Consider the following 17,689-nt stretch of genomic DNA (forward strand, 5'->3'; position numbering starts at 1 on the left):
GATTCTCTGCGAGCAGGGATAACAGCGTCTTGTCAGTGCGTCAGGCCAGCACACGGGCTCCTCTAAGTCGAGGTCTCCTCCTTACTGATGTGGCGAGTCATGCAGCTGTGCTTTGCCAAGGCAAGGGAAGGTATATTTATACCTGATAGGTGGCTAGGAATGTTAGCATTGACATGGAGTCGGGCAGAGGAAGACGTCAGGAATAAACCCTTAGGGTATAGCGGTTCATGCATAATAAATGAGTTCTTGGAGAAATCAATAATCCTGGGGTAGGAAACTCCCAACAGCTTAAGGGTCGGGTTTCTAAGAACTCGCTGTGACGTTGGGGGTGGACGGATGTAGGTGACCATGCTGTATTTGGATAGCATGGCTAATGCCTAAATAAAAACTGGGATCTTATGCCTATATACGGGCAATGCGAATTGTGCCTATATAAGGACATGTATCAGGAAAACCTATGTACAGACACCTAAAGTGGAATACAACAACCCCTCCATTTTCGAATGAACGATTGTACTAAATGCTAAACATGAAATGCTAAACATTAAAATGAGTACCACATGTTGCTAAAAACATTGGTATAAAGCATACTAAAAGAAGTTTAAAAATCTTTTCCTAAACATGTAATGCAAAGGTACTGTACATTTTAAATCAGTTTCTTCATTCTAAGCATATATCGGAAAGAAAAATGCAATATGAATGAATAGAAATATATACATATGATGAAATGGTTGACAATTATTTAAGAACCAAAGCCATTTCATAACATGGTACTAAATGAAATAGTTGTAAGGTGACAATGTGTCCCTGGAAGTATTCAAAGAAATATGTTCTATATGAATAGTTCTACTGTAAGCAGATTGAACTGAATTGCCATGTATTTTCAAATTTAGAAAAAAGGTAAATTTTAGGATGAGTTCCAAGTTTTTGTTCTGTTTTGAAAATATGGAGGCCACATTCATAGCTTCCCCGGTACACTGTGAGCCAAATCAAAGTCAGTGTATGGGTCTGGTTATAACATGAAATCATCTACTCCTGTAGACAAAAGATGTTCCTACGATATCGCTGACAGTTGGAATACCTCATTTAGAAGGTTAACTGCACAGATGTGAAGCATCTCCTTCAGCATAGGATGCTGCAGCAATGTTTGTGTCAGTTGTTACCTGTGTGCCTTGGGATCCATCTCGTACCTTAGCAGCAGCAGGAAGGGTCTATGAGATTGCAACGAATGCCATCATCAGGATTGGTAGACTCTGGGGACAACACAGAGCATGGGCCTTTATCGGGTCCAGCAGAGTATCAATATCAGTTGGCATGACTCATGGGAGTGTTAGACAGATGTCTAGCATGCATTCTTCACCGCAAAGCAGGCAGCGTAGAACAGGTAAGCTGCAATCTTGCAAGATTGGTCTAAATGACAAAAACCGGGGGCGGCCAAGATGGCGGAGTGAGCCGACGTGTTGCTCTGCGCTCACACCGCCGGCCTACTAATAGCACCGGCATTTGGCCGTTTCAGGGTCAGTTGACTACAGCATTGGAGCTGCCCTGGTCGGCGTAGTGGACTGGTGAGTTCTGGCTGACACGGGGTGTCCCGGCGAGTGATCTACGGGCGAGGTTTGGCGAGCAGCTGTGAGAGCGTGCCCATCCCTTGGAGCCGCGAAAAGAAGCCTAGGCATCCCTGGCGAGAGGAAGCACCGACCCAGTAGTGATTTGGAAGGTCCAGGGCGCCTACTTAGGGCGGTCGTGGGCGCCGGCTTCCCCCCCGACATTGCCAGCTCAGCAGCTGTCGGCCGAAGACAGGGCGTGACAGGCTGCCATCTTAGAAGGTCGGCACTCGGCTGAACGACGGTCACGCGGCTGAGGGCCCGATAGTGGTGCCTGGGCTCTCCCGGGGCAACACGAACAAGGAAAAGGGACAGAAACGTTGACTGCAGATTGGCCATGAGAGCGGTCGAGAGCAAAGTGGCTACGGACTCCTGAAGCGGGGACGCTAGGGCCTAGCTGTGGGTGTAGGCCCGTTCGGAGTGCAGGCGCTGCGGCCCAGTCTGCGTCGCACATAGCGACTGACGGGTGACTACCTCCTCAGGCCCAGAGGCTGCCCGGTGAGTGCTGCTGGCCTGCTTTATGGTGCTGCGAGAACGGGCTTATTCAGCGGACAGTCAGCAACTTGGCCTGTGTTGGTGCAGAGAATCCGTGAAGCGCCCGGACCTGGGTGGGCCTCATTAAGGCTGTGCAGACAGGAAGTACTGTTGCCATAAGGGGAGTGAAGACACCAGCTGCAGTGTATGGGGCCTGAGTGAAGACAGTGGCGTAACACCAGCGATAAGTTGGGATTTCTCGCGGGCAACCGGGAGCACATATTTGGGAATCGGAGCCAGCGGCCGAGAGTGAGAGGTGCCCGCCATGGGAGGACTGCATCCAAAGGGCACGGGGCCAGTAGAGCGGCGATCGAAGGTGGAGCAGTGGCAGACCCAGCAGGGTCTCGGATACAGACTCCAAGCCAGCCATTTTGGAGACGAACCTCGCTGCCTCAGAGCCAGCGCGGCCACGGTCGAGGGCCAAGCAGGGATCACGGGGTCCTCTCGTTTCGGCGCAAAGACACATGCCCCCTTGGGACTCGGGTGAGGCCCTACAAGCTGGAAGATGGTCCCATAGGCGGGCTTCCTGATGACAGCACAGCAGTCGGAGCAGCCTGCAGCCTGGGCCTGACCCTCGGACCGGCAGTCGGAGGCACTACACTCCAGGAGCACTGGGTGGCGAAGAGAGGCAGATGAGAGGTCCCGCAGATATTGCGGCCTGCAGAGGGACAGCCTCCATTTTGTTGAGGGCGGGGTGCGGGTCACGCTGACCCAGGAACGCAGGAGACTGGTCCTAGAGAGTGGGGCAAGGCAGTTATACCGCAGCGAGAGCCCGCCGAGAGGTCCAGTCCAGTGGCCCCTGCTGGTTGCTTGTAAAGGAGGATTGGTGGCCCCGGGCGATGTGATCAGGGGCTGTGAGGGAGATCTGGCTGACAAGGAGCTGAGAGGCTGTTAGCTGCCGCACTACTGCACTCCACATACGATTGGACGCGGCTGCTATGCGCCACAAGCCCAGGCTTCCATGTTGGCGCACTGTCCAGTGGTGAGTCTGGTTTGCCCACGATAAGGAGAGAGGGGTCTACCTGCAACGCCCCAGACGGGGTGTGGCTGTTGATTGCAGCGCCGGGGAGCGGCCGCAGCGGATTGTGGAGGCTGTGGCTGGTCCAGGCCGCGCTGCTGGCTGGCCTCTGTGTGAGAAAGAGCGGCTCGCCGGGTGCCACTCCTTGCTGGGCCTGACACTCTAACTTTTCCAGGGCCTTGAGAACCAGCTACTGCGCACATCTACTGGGGAGGACCCATACAGACACGGAGTTGGAGGATATAGCTTGCGCAGCTGGTGGTGGAAGCAGTGTCGGCGCAACCCCAGGGCCCCCCATCGTGATTCGTGGAGCAGCTGGGTGCCGTGAGGTCAGAGACTCGCAGCTTGTAGCCAGAGGAGTGGCGGTAGGAGATCACTGCCCTGGTGCAGGAGGCCCGGGGCTCCGGGAGCACGGAGCAGCAAGTACTGCGTTGGAGATATTGAGTTTGGTGGAGGGCCTGTGGTTGACTGCGACACTTCAACCGGGAGTCTTGAGAATAATAGCACAGAGGCATGTGACTCAGGGCATTGGTGGAAGTGTGAGGGATGGCAGCGGAGGTCCTCGCCCTGAGGGTCGCAGCGGGTCCTGGGCCTTCCGATCCCATGGACTGCCGGACCCAATCATTCCCCTAACGTGGAATAAAACGCAAATGACAGACGTGGTTGCCCTGTTGTGCATTGGGGCGGGGGCCTAGTGGTCTGGAAGTGTGGGTGCAGCTAATAGGTCCTGTGGGGTCTGGAGTTCGACATGTCCACATCCAGAGGACGTAAGGACAAAACATTGAAAGATCTATTTGTAAGGGCCCAAGCTAATCAACAATCAATGGGCATTGCCTCAGGCATGGCTCAGCCCGTCTCTGGAAGGGAGGAAGGAGCAGAACCGATCACCAAGGCCTTCTTGGAGTCGATGTTCGTCGCGCTGCGGGAAGACATTCACACTTTTAAGAAAGAATTCACTGAAGAAATAAAAGAGGTGCGCAGAGATGGGGATAGCATAGGGGAGCGAGTTGCGGAGCTCAAGGACAAAAGCGATAGCAAAGATACTGAAATAGCTGCACTGCAACAGGAGATCATCCGGATCCACGACCAACAGGTTGATCTCCAGGCCCATTTGGAGGACTTGGAAAATCGTTCCCGGCGACATAATATACGGATCCAAGGGGTGAAACTCCAGGAAGATACGAGGGACCTCTTCAAATTCACGAAGGAACTCTTCAATCACATTTTAGGGAAGCCTCTAGAGTCGGAACTTCTCCTAGATAGGGCGCACAGGGTGGGCCCACCTCGTGCCCCCTCTGCTCCCCCGCCGGACATCCTAGTGTACCGGACTTCCGCACAAAAGAAGAAATCCTCCAAAAAGCCCGTCAGATGCATCCACTGGCATTCTGGGACCAGTCACCGGTCCTGTACCAGGATTTGTCGGCCCTCACCATACAGAAGCGCAGAACCTTCAAGCCCGTCACTGCTCATCTCCAAGAGCGCAACATTGCATACAGCTGGGGTCATCCGTTTCGCCTGGTGTTCCGATTGGATAATAAACTTTATCAGCTCCGCTCCCTGACTGAGGCCTGTCGATTGTTGGGCATAGATCCCCCTACTGAAGAGTCCCTCGGGGAAAGTGGATGACTCTAAACGCATGATGGCGTCAGCAGGGTCATCGGCGGCGTGCTCGGAAGCCTCCGGCAGTAGAAATCCTGAAGGGGCAGCAAGCCCCAGTGGAAGCAGTGTCCACGGAATTATCTACGTCCCAACCTGGGTGAACGCATGACAGCATTGGGCCAATTGCTTCTTCGGTTATTTAAGGGCCGTTGGCGGGAGGGGGCTTGTCAGAACTTGATGGACTGTCCCAATTTATTGTTTTTCAGATCATGTTCGGATGGTGGACAATGTGTCTTTGTTCTTCCTTTTTTACTATGGTGGATTTTTTTTGGTGGGGGGGTTGTAATGTTCCTTGTCCGCCTACCTTTTAGTGCTGCGAGGGGTCTGTGCTTTAGGGGCTCTCTGGAGATGCACTATCTTTGGGCATTGATAATACCAGCTGTGGTGTTGTACTATTGCTTTTACTGTACTCCCTTGTTTGAATGCAGAACACTAAGCTTAAAGTAATCACATTGAATGTCAGGGGTCTTAACAACCCAGTAAAGCGCAAGGTGATCCTGTTGTGCTCTCAAGCAGATATTTGTCTCCTACAAGAGATACACCTTTTGTCGAAGGACTGTCACCGACTCCGGTCCTGAAAGTTCCCCCTTCAGTTTTTTTTCTCAAGCCATACTAAGACTGCAGGGGTTGCTATACTGGTGGCTCAGAAGTTTAAGGGTAGAGTCCTTCACAAAGATGCTGAGATAAAAGGCAGACTGCTGACCTATAGATTTGCCCTGGGTGACTTGCGGATCACTATTGGGTAAGTGTATGCCCCCAATGACGGCCAGGAGCGTTTCTTTCACTCAGCTCTTACAGAGGCTACCGCCACACCAGACTGCTGGATTCTTTTAGGGGAGATCTAAACCTGGTCCTAGACAACACCTTATACAGATCATGCCAGCGCACGCATCAGACAGGCACACTTTCCTCTGAGGGACTGACCCAGTTACAGGACTTGGGATTTAGCGACTTGTGGTGTAGTTTCCACCCTCAAGAATGTGAACACTCTTATTATTCCAATGCACACAAAACATATGCGCGATTAGATTATCTGCTGGCGACTGCATCCTTGCACGCACTGACGATGGAGGTGGATATAGGAGTCGCCTCCCACTCTGATCACGCCCCAGTGACGGTGGTTTTTTCACTCCCTCCACTTCATCACCCCATTAGGACATGGAGCCGTAGAGAGACATTACTACACCGCAAAGATGTGGCCACACGGGTACAGCATGTCATTACTGACTATATCATTCACAACAGTAACTCTGACACCACGTTCGCTACACAATGGGCTGCGCTGAAAGGAGTGGTAAGGGGAGAGTTAATGCTATCTCGGCCGCAGATAACATTGAGCACAGGCTCAAAAGAGAGGAGCTCACCCAACAGACTAGAGAATTGGAGCTGAAGCACCAGAGGACAGGGCCCCCTAGGGTGTGGAGACAAATTAAAGCGGTACGCCAACAATTGGCAGCCATTGAACAGGATAGGGCAGAATTCGCAGCCTTGCGGCTTAAACATGCTTATTACACTGGGGGATAGATGCAGGCGGTTGTTAGCACATAAGTTGCGCAAGTCTAGACAGCAGCAACAAATACAAGCGATTCTCCGAAAGGACAGTGGACGAGTCACGGAGGACAGAGACATTGCTGCAGCTTTTCCGGACTTTTATGCTGACCCGTACACTAGCTCTCCACTAGAGAGCGCGGATAGTGAGGGATTCCCCAACTCTGTCACGCTTCTGGCGCTAACTAAAGATCATGCCGAATGTCTCGACAGAGACTTTCGACCGGTAGAAGTTATCTCTGCAATCTCGCGTCTTAAGCTGGCGAAAACGCCGGGGCCGGATGGCTTTCCCGCTGTCTTTTACATGACATTTTGTGCACAACTCGTCCCTATTCTCACACACCTTTTTAACACCTTCTCGGAGCCGGGCGCGATTCAAGGGGATCTTTTGGAGACCTCTATAGCAGTGATTCCCAAACCAGGGAAGGACAAATCGAATTGTGGGGCATACCACCCTATTTCCCTCTTTAAAGTGGATCTCAAATTATATACTGGGATTCTGGCTTCCCGCCTTGCACCCCACATGACTGGGCTCGTTGACCCGGATCAGGCGGATTTTATCCCGGAACGCCAAACTTCTGACAACACTAAACGCGCTCTGCATCCTATTGAGAAACCCACACGCTCTCAGGGGGAGTACATAATGTGAGCTATTGACGCCGAAAAGGCGTTTGATAGGGTCCACTGGCCTTACCTAGAGATAGTCCTTTAGAGAATGGGGATGGGTAAGAAATTCCGCACATATGTGCTAAATTGCTACAAGTTTCCGAGTGCCTCGGTTCGAGTCAATGGGATCACATCTCCCAGATTCGCCATTGAGAGAGGTACTAGGCAGGGGTGCCCTCTGTCGCCCCTGCTGTTCGCTCTTTACATGGAGCCACTGGCGCAGAGGTTGAGACTCAATCCACGGGTCACAGGGATCAAATTTGGTGGATATGTCAATACGATTAGCCTTTATGCAGATGACGTCTTGATTTCGTTATCTAACCCGCGAGAAGCGTTGTCTGCAGGCCTGGAGCATTGGAGAAAGCTACCCGGGACCATTTGCAAAGCCCGCTCCACATTCAATGGGCAGAGAGGGAGATTCCATATTTGGGGATCCAGTTAGCTCCCTCCCTTACGGAAACAGCTTTCAGCAACTATACCGCACTGCGGCAGAAGATCCGAAGGGAACTGGGGCATTGGAAACACTACCCTTTGTCGTGGTTAGGCAAGGTAGCCGCAGTTAAGATGACAATCCTTCCACAGATTCTATACCTGTTTCGTACTATCCCTCTCAAACCTCCAGCTGGCTGGATTCTGCAAACACAATCAGACTTGGCTCAGTTGATAGAGAACGGTCGGAAACCGCGGCTGAAGCAGAGGCTGGCGACACTTCCCCCGGAAGGGGGGGGAATTGGGATCCCAGATCTATTGCTCTACTTCCAAGCTGCTCAATTGCTTCACTTGGTGGAGTGAAGTCGGTGGGAGTCAGAGAAACATTGGTTATTTCAGGACCAAGCAGTGGCGGGTAGACCACTGCAGGAAATTCCGTTTCTGCGCAAACAACACAGACCCCCTACCTTTTACGCTTCACATATCACAAGGGTTTCCATGGAGATTTGGGATCAAACAAATATTAAACACAAACTCACCACATTCCCATCCCCGCATACCCCACTGATGGACAGTCCTGATTTCACTCCGGGTATGGATACGGCGGCTTTCGAGAGGTGGCGGCCCTCAGGTGCCGTTTTCTATATCACATGTATTCAGCTGAGGCGATCATTCCCTTCTCCTAATTTAAGCAGGACTACGGCATGCCGGAGTCTGAGAGATTGCGCTATCTACAAGTATGACACTGGGCGCTCAATGACCAGGTACGTCCCGAGGCAGATAGACACCTCCTCCCCTACGAGCGCTGGCTTATTACTCGTAAGACAGACAAAGGCTAATATCAGACTTGCATAAGATGCTAATGGTCAGATTTACTCATACCTACAGCTCCGGGAGAGCGTGCTAGGAGAGGGAATTGGGCAGGTCACTCAGCCATAAGGAATGGGAGGGCATCTATTATAGAGCACGACACTCTGCATACCACATGGGTCTCACGGACACCCTTACTAAGATTGTAAATTATTGGTATTACACTCCTGAGCGTATCCATGCCATGGACTACACTAGGGACGCAGGGTGTTGGAGGGTCTGTGGGCAGGTAGGCACCTTGGTACACCTCCTTTTGGACTGCGTCCACCTTCAGGCTTATTGGAAACAGATATTAGACCAAGTACTGAGGCATTTCGACACAGAGATCCCGAGATTACCCTCATATGTTCTCCTGGGCCTCCCAAACCCTCTGACTTACCCACTGTGCTTCCGCAGCGGCCACCTGATTGCTATAGCGCTGGGTTCAGCAATGCAAAATATACTTTCGCACTGGTGGACGGCCTACGTCCCAACCTCCAACGGCTGGCTCCACCTTCTCTGGCAGGTCCTGGGTATGGAAAAGCTTACGTTGACCATGGCAGGAGAGGGAGCTAAGTATACTGAGCTGTGGCAGCCCTTCTTGCCCTTGTTGGACTCTGAATTCAGGGAGGTTCGTTGTCTGTGGTACCACCGCTTACTGTGCCTCTCTGAGCCAGCACAGGTGGCGCAAGACCAGAATGTATGAATGGCTTAGATGGTATGGAAGGTGGACTTGGAACATGGGTGGGGGCGTTTTTTTTCTTCCTTTTTTCTTCTTAGAGTTATTGTTTTATCTAGTTTGTTCATGCACATATAATACCCTTTAGTAAGGGCACACTCTGTTCTCATGTGGATGAACCTAGCCTGTCTTTCAAGACCCAGACTTAGCTTTGGTAAGCGATATGATGACCAAGTCTGCATGTAAGCTTGTTATGTGTGCTGTAATTTTTTCAATAAAAATATTTAATACTAAATTACAGAAACCATGTTGTATTAAGTTCCCGTAGAGGAGGTATGCCCAAAAGTTGCACTATGCGCTCATGGCACTTCTGTTCTCTGAGAGCTTTCTCCAAGTTGCTGGGAGTGACACCAGTGGATAGGCTTGCCATAGTTTAGTAGTAGGAATAAAAATTGGATTCCTGCAACGAGTGCTAGAATTAATGGCAGACCACCAAACACTGAATGCACGAAGTTTGGAATGATTCCAAGGACTACCTGAAAAGGTGTTAACAGTCCTGAACATATGGTCTTAAATATATGTACAAATCCGCTCGTATTAGACATGTTTAAGATACGTCCTGTAATTTCTAAGAAATGTATAGGGCAGTTTGTCCTTATTAAAGCCTGTATGTCAGCCGAAGTACTTGCAATTTGTAGATTATATGTTTCTTTGGCCGAGGTCAAAGGCACAGTTTGTCTTAAAAGCATGGCTTTCATTCAGCTTAAAGTAGCAAATCGTATAAAAGAAACATTCAATGAAGGCCATAGAGGCGACTCCCTGACTGTGTCTATTTGGGGGAACAATTCTTGTATACAGCAAGTAACCCTGGAGCTAACCGTTACCAGATGTGGGATTCCTGGCAGCATGCCACAGCAACCCTGATCATTCAACATAAGGGAAATCTCCCATTCCAAAGTTGGCCAAACGTTGGATTAATCACAGAAGCTGGTGTACCCTGCAGGTGGCAGGACAGGTTTGCCACAGAACCGTTACAAGCCCTATGTAAACTAATATCCCGACAAATGAGTGACACGTTCAGTGCATTTTCACAGTGTGTACCGCTAAGAAACATTTTACGATCCCCACTCCAACATCTGTGTGGTCAAGGTAAATTCCAGGATGTCTTTATGTATTTTTTACCCAACCTTTCATATTTGCCTGCTTGCATTTGTTTGAGGCAATACTGAAAATGGAAAGTTGTAACAGGCAGAGTTATTTTGCCATGAATTATGCATTCTGTAGCCGTTTTTTCTGCTACAGTAAATGGCAATTTTTCCGGTCTTTCAATGCTTAGCACTGTATACTTTGTTTCTCTTTGTGCAGTTCGATCTGTTTATCAGTGAGATTGTATTCTGTAAACAGAGACGACGTGTTGATGAAACGCCTTGGCACATAGCCTCTACTTAATGATTGCAGCGTCCAGCCTAATAACATAATAGAATGTATTTGAGACTGGCCTTGTTGTAACATGGCTAAATCTTGTTCCAGTATGTCAATAGCAGAGGATACAATGTTGCCCAGTGAATCTATTCTGGATGACAGAGTCGTTAACCCATTGTCGACCACAGTGAGAGATTTCTCTAAATGAATACGATCAATTTCTCGTATTCTTTCTGCGGCTTCTGCCTGTGTAACCTTCCATATTTCATTATAAGCAGCATAAATGCTGGCATATATGAAACGTTTTTGACACGGTTTTGTTGGTCCTAGCAAGAAATCCCTAAGGTCTGTGCCTTCTTTACGTAAAGATAAGTGTTGCTTCACATCCTCGAGTGAAGATTTGTGTAACCATTTGAGGCACAATTTTCCTACACTGTATGTTGTTATTACCCCTGGATGCTGTTGTAGAACATAACATGGGTCTAGCCTATTGATAGTAAAGCCCTGTATTCTATTCAGGAATCTTTCTTGAGAGATGTTTGTGTCTGTGGGCCAGAGCAACCATTTTTCCCAATCAGGATCTGTTTTGTAGCATTGTGTCGACTGTGATCGCTCCCTGTGTAGTACTTTCCAAAAAGGGGTGACCAGTGTCCCTCAGAACCTGGGTAAAGTTTATAGTTAAACATGTGTATGTGAGCAAATACGTAATGTCTCTCTCAAACGTTAACTACAAGTGAAAAGTGACTGGGGGAGACATCCCTTAAGGATAAGAACCCTCACTCACCCGAAGGTGACATGCTTCATCATATGGGTCCTCCTTACCAGTGTGGAACACCTAGTCACCACTGGGAGCTACTACTTCGGTGTTTAAAGAAGGAGCTCAGAGATGTTTTGTTAGGTAAGGGACAGGATGATAATTCCATATGTGAGACGATGGATGTAGTGAGGTATGCAGCGCTGTGTGAAAGAGTAGAATAGTGAAATTAAAACTGCCTAAGTAGAATCACTGATTGACTTTATTAGTGTGTTCTACCTGACAGGGTTAAAATGAAACAGCACAGTGGTATGGATATAGAACCACTGTCACTTAGTGGTCAACATGTTTTAGCCTGTTGATCAATACCCATGAATCAGCGGCTTTCTTCAGGAACAGATTTAATACGTGCTAATGCTGCTGCAAATATGTGAAAAAATCATAATAGTAGCAGTAAAGTTTTATACAACACCGGTATTCCTGCTTTTCTTTTGTCTGTCAGGTCACACCCAGGTATCTATGGATAAAATACAAGTAGCAAGAAAAAGGAAAGAGAGAGACAAGAACAATTTGCTAAATTATCACATGGAAAACTTGCATATTATGTGCATCTGTCACTATATCACAAGTGTGCTAACGCTTGTAACTAGTCATAAGTAGTAGGGATTTACCCTCAACTGGAGGATAGCTCTGCCTCACCTCTACCTGGCTGCCTGCTCTGGAAGGAGGCCCCGCACTGCGGGAAAGAACACAGGTGCCTAGATTAGTACACCATTTTGACTTCTAAATCCTCTTTACTCCGTCAAACAGGACGCCCAAACTGCCCCAGGTACAACACAATACTGCACCCTTGGTTTAAAAGGAAGTAACTATGGCATTCCAAGGAGAACTTGAAATTATAAACAAACTCTTGCCATTAAATGGAGTTACAGATTCTATAGCATAATACAGCAATTTGTTAAGAGATCAGAGGGATTTCCTAGCTTTTTATCTTACCTGTCCGTCGGTACCTCGACACCCAAGAGAGCTCGCCCCGGGAGGTACCGAACGGGAGGCAGACTCGCGTTTATATAGTGGCCGTTCGATTGTCAGCAGCCGTGCGCGAGAGAGGTCCTAATATTTTTAGCTGGCTCTGTAAGCGCCAGCGTTATAACTGCGCATGCGTTAGAGAGTCTATATTCTACCTCGCGCATGCGTTTTCATATGTTATTGAGACACTGTTCTGTGCGCATGCGTACAAATTCACTGTTGGTTATGCGCTACTACTCGTAATGGAGAGCGAGAGGAAAGTTCATTGGCAATAACTTAAAAAACTAAAAAAACGAAGTTTTTGACATATCGTATGATGATGGAGATGTTGCAAAGCAGCCCCAGTTAATTAGAGAGTTATGATCGCGCATGCGTTAAATGTATATGTGTTCTACCTCACGCATGCGCTTTCGTCGTTGTTAATTTGAAAGACATTACTCCGTGAGCATGCGTGCTGGGACACTATGGGAAATTCACTACTCCCCATAAAGGAGAGCAAGAATGCTCTGTCAATGCTCTTGATGATTAAAGAGCATGATTAATGATTTTCATATGATCAATTTGTAAAAACAGCCGTAGTTAGCTCATGGACCGCCTCGGTTCAAGATTGCGAGTCACATAGAGGTAGAAACTTATTGGTCTCTCTGCGTGTCAAGGACACGGTATATTATAATGGTAACTCGTCATATATGGATAGTGATAAATAAAGGAGGCAGACCTTCTTCTCATTCTGTATCTCCTGAATCTCACCAAATGATGGTAAACCAATTGGCCCACATAGTCACAGGAGTATCAATTTAAGGCGAAATGTGCCTATACGTTAGGGAAGATTAGTATCAGAATTCAGTAGGTATTGTCGATATGGTTGATATACAGGCTATACACCATATAAGTTTAGGTATCAATTGGCAACCCAGATGTATTTATATGTATGGACTACCAAGAATGCTGTTAGCATATTAGATAGAGACCCAGGGTATTTCGTCGTTTAGGCCCATGTTATCTGTTATAAGTTTATAGACCCACTGTTGTTCTTTGCGAAATAGAAATCTCGTGGGGTCTGTCAAGTGTGGTGGAATCCAGGGTTTTTCTAATACCACCCAATGCAGATCGGTATCAACATGTACTTTATCAAGAAAATGATTAGTCAGTTTTGTTGACCGTTTTCCGCATCTGATCGTGCTCTTATGTTCTTGGATGCGGATCTTAATTTTTCTGGTGGTCATTCCCACATAGCGAAGTTGGCAGAGGCACCATATCAAGTAGATCAAACGATTGCTATTGCAATTTGTGTGTTTTTCAATTTTCCATGGGCGTGACTTGCCTATGTCGATTTCGAGGGTTTTCTCAGTTTGGGAACAAACTGTGCAGGTCCCACAAGGGAAATGACCAACCACCTGAGGCATATTCCATAATGTGGTCTGAGACCCGATATTCTTAGTACCATGTGGTTGTGTATGGACCAATTTGTCTCGAAGATTAGCACTTCGTTTATACGCAAACAGAGGGAGCGGGAGGGTGTTGTTCGCTAGATTCAAAACCCCCCAATTTTATTAATGCTCTTTTTAACGGAGTTAGAAAAACTGGAGAAAGTATTTACAAACGTTATTCTCTGGTTTGTTTCTTTAGTTGTTCTTTTTTCCAGTAGCGCTTCTGTTATTGTTGGCTGCTCTTTTCTTAGATTTGCGGATTAATTGTGTAGGATATTTCTTTTCTTTTAGGTCTCGTGACAATGCCTTTGCATGTTCCTCATATTGTTCTAGTGCAGTGCAATTGCGTCTTATACGTAAAAACTGCCCGAACTGCAAGTTTGATAGCTTTGGAAAGGCAATAGGGAATTACACAAGGTGGGTTTTCTGTACAATTCTGTTACCAAAACTCAATTTCTCGGTTTTATCAATAAGTCCAGAAACGGTAGACTAGATCTGGAGAATTCTAAGGTGAACCGCAAGAAGTCATCCTGCTGATTTAACCATTCAAGGAACATTTTCAGTGTATCTTCATCACCTCGCCAGATGACAAAGATACCATCTATGTACCTTTTCCAAGTACATAGATGACTGAAGAACGGGTTGCTCGGTGTTAATATAGTCTCCTGTTCAACTTTATGGACATATAGATTGGCCAAGCTGCCCATACAAGTACCTGAAATTTGGAGGTACAGTTGGTCCTCAAACTTGACAAAGTTCTCTTTGAGCACTTTCCTAGCACAGAACATCACAAAATCAATTGGTGTTATACTATCCCAAACCAGGTTTTCAAGCATCAATTTGATGGTGGCTAATGTCTCTTCTTGTGGAATACAAGTATAGAGAGATTGCACGTCGAAGGATACCAGCCAATCCTTTTCTGTATCAAAAGGTAACTCTTGAATATCAGTAAGAAGATGCTTGGTATCTTGGATAAAGGTAGGCATTGTTCCGATGCCGACCGGCCCAACACCGCAGGAGTGAAGAACGTCCCAATCCTCTACCCTCACCGTGACCCCCGACACCCGCAATCAAAACGGATGGTGGAGAACACGACACCGGGAGAAGGTGGGTAACAAAACAAGGGAACCCAAGGTCTTGGGGAACACAACTCGTCTCCTCTGGCTTCTTGGCAGCTGACAGCTTGACACAGATGAGACCACCCAGATAACAAACGGGAGTGGCTTGATACGAAACAGGAATTCTTCCACTGCAATCGTATTGGTTGTTTCTTGCGTAACCCCAGACCAACCACGCCCCCTCAGGAAACACCGAGAATGACAAAGGGGGTGGAATTTACAATTCTTAGGACAAAAAAGGGACAGGGGAAAAATGGTTTCAAGGGAATACGAAAGACACCCAAAAAACCCCTGGAATCTAAAAAAGAACACGAAGGTAGCGCAAAAACGGCCGTTATTCAGCTCCTTCGTGAAACCACTCAAACACAGCGTACAACAAGATGGTTTGGATACAAAAAGGGATAATAACGGGACGTTAAAACTCGAAGGAAACCCAGCCGCGAATCCCAGAACGTCACCGAAGATCAAACAGGTCCCCACAAAGGGTTCAGTAATGCCCAAGGGAATAGGAAAATAGGGGAACAGGGGAAAAAAGGGGATCAAAACCCAGCACTAGAAAAGACCGCTGGAACGGAGCTCAAAGGAAGGGAAACAAGGTAGAACCACAGGAACAGGAATCACACGGCAAGGGACCAATAAAGAAACCAAGCACCTGTTTCCTGTTGGCAGCCCCCTTTTAAAGCAAGCCCTAGGGAGCGTCCATAAATTGGCATATGCACTTGGCACCTTTAAGAAAAAACCCGCTGAACGGGGAACTAGACAGAAGGAACCAGGCCCCCTTTAACCCCAACAGGCATCTGTGATACCAAGGGACGAAGAAAAGAATCCACAAAGGTTGATAAAGGTTCGAGTAAGGAGCCGATCCCCGAAACAATCAGTCTGCCTGGTGGTGGTCTGGTGGCTTTATGTATTTTGGGCAATACATAAAAATAAGGTACTATTGGAGTGGTAACTACCAAATAAAGTGCCTCATGATCCGTGATCCATTTCTTCTCCTTAGCTACTTCCACTTTACTGATGATCTCATTTGTCAAACGTCTTGTAGGATCCAATTGCAACTTTTGGTAAGATTTTTGATCATTAAGTTGTCGTAAACATTTATCTCTGTAAGTCTCTTTATTTAGAAGAACCACCGCTCCCCCTTTGTCAGCGGGTTTTATGACTAAATCTGAGTTCTTAGCCAGATTTTGTAAAGAGGTTTTTTCGGTTCTAGTGAGATTCTGATATTGGCTCTAGTTACTGCTCGTAATACTTTCAAAATCATATAGCACGGCTTCTTCAAAGGCGATGATGCGTGCTGGGATCATGTGTGTCGGTGGATTGAAAGTAGATTTTGGACGTAATCAAGTGTTGGTGATGTTTTCCTCTCCTAGGTCCTTGTCCTTGAAAAAAGCATTCAGACAGATTTTTCTGAAGAAGGATGCTAGTTCTCGGCGTGTTTGGAAGGAATCTCCTTTGTAAGTAGGCACAAAACCAAGCCCTTTCTTCAAGACTTGGAGCTCTAGTTCAGTCGGTACATAAGAGCTCAGATTGACTATCATTTGTTTGTGCCGCTCGTTGTCGCCGTTCCTGGGGGTTGAGCCGTCATGGTTGTTGCTACTGGTGAGTTCCAGCTCACCCTTGTTTTCGGTCCTCTTCTTCTGCCTCTTTGGTTGATGGGGCCAAACCCTAAAAAAGGCAGTGGTGGCATCATCTGATTATAAGAAGGGTATGGAAAAAATTGTGCTTGTTGTTGATTTCCGGGTGGAAAACCAAATGGTGTAGGCTGCCACCATGGGTTGTATCCTTGCCCAAACGGATTACCCCTTCTGGGGCCTCTACCTCTTCCACGTCGATTGGATGGTCTGCCAGTCTGACCACCGTAGTTCGTGTTGTCATCCATATTGGAGTTATCTTCACTTGATGATGTTGAGTAATTTGACCCATATCTGCCACCTCTCCGGTTGACTTGTGGTGGGACGTAATCATCGCTTGTATATGGATATACCTTGTCCATAACGAACTTATCTAAATCCTTTTTGAATTTCATAATTTTTGTGGCTAGAATTGAATCCTTAAAGTCTGTGTTGTTTTTGTTTGTATCTTCGACTTGTTTTTTGAAAGATTCTTCAGCTTGTTTTTTATCTGATTGCTTTTTATACACTAGACTCACAATTGCTAACTTGATACTGGCCTCCAGTGTTTGTATTTCCACAAGGAGTAGGTCCGCTGCCTTCTTTGCAGTTGTGATTATGAGTATTAACCAATCTCTGGTGCATTTCCATGCAATAAGAGACCAGTCACGTAGAAAGGTTTTATCATTTAGGAAAAGGCACAGGGCATTTGTTACTATTAATCCTGATGGTGCACAGTTAGCCCTAAAATATTCTGTCATTACTAGCCCATGTACTTCTGTTCTAGAATGTGATTTTTTGAGTGTCGTAAGTTTTGCCCAGTCATCATTAGGTTTAGATATCGTACTAGGAGTGATATCTAAAATACTAGGGGTGCTTAAAATCTCACGTGTCATTTCTTCATCAAAAGTTAAACCTAGTCTTTCTGCCATTTTTGTACCTCGGGCCTCAGTACTTGCGCCACCCAGAAGGACGAAGAGTCACCTAGTCTGAACTAAGCAAAAGGAAAAAGAAGAGTTTAGTTAGAAGATAACTAAACGATGAGAAGACCCACGGCCTTCAGCCGTACTAAGTTATGTAACACTACCGTAGATTGGGAGTCAGAAGGGATAGATTATAGACCTGTAGGTGTACGTTCCCTGATACAGACTAAATACAAAAATGTACACCTATAGTCTCAAACATGTGTATGTGAGCAAATACGTAATGTCTCTCTCAAACGTTAACTACAAGTGAAAAGTGACTGGGGGAGACATCCCTTAAGGATAAGAACCCTCACTCACCCGAAGGTGACATGCTTCATCATATGGGTCCTCCTTACCAGTGTAGAACACCTA

The sequence above is a fragment of the Lissotriton vulgaris genome, chromosome 8 (assembly GCF_964263255.1).
Source record: "Lissotriton vulgaris chromosome 8, aLisVul1.2, whole genome shotgun sequence".
NCBI classification, from domain to species: domain Eukaryota; kingdom Metazoa; phylum Chordata; class Amphibia; order Caudata; family Salamandridae; genus Lissotriton; species Lissotriton vulgaris.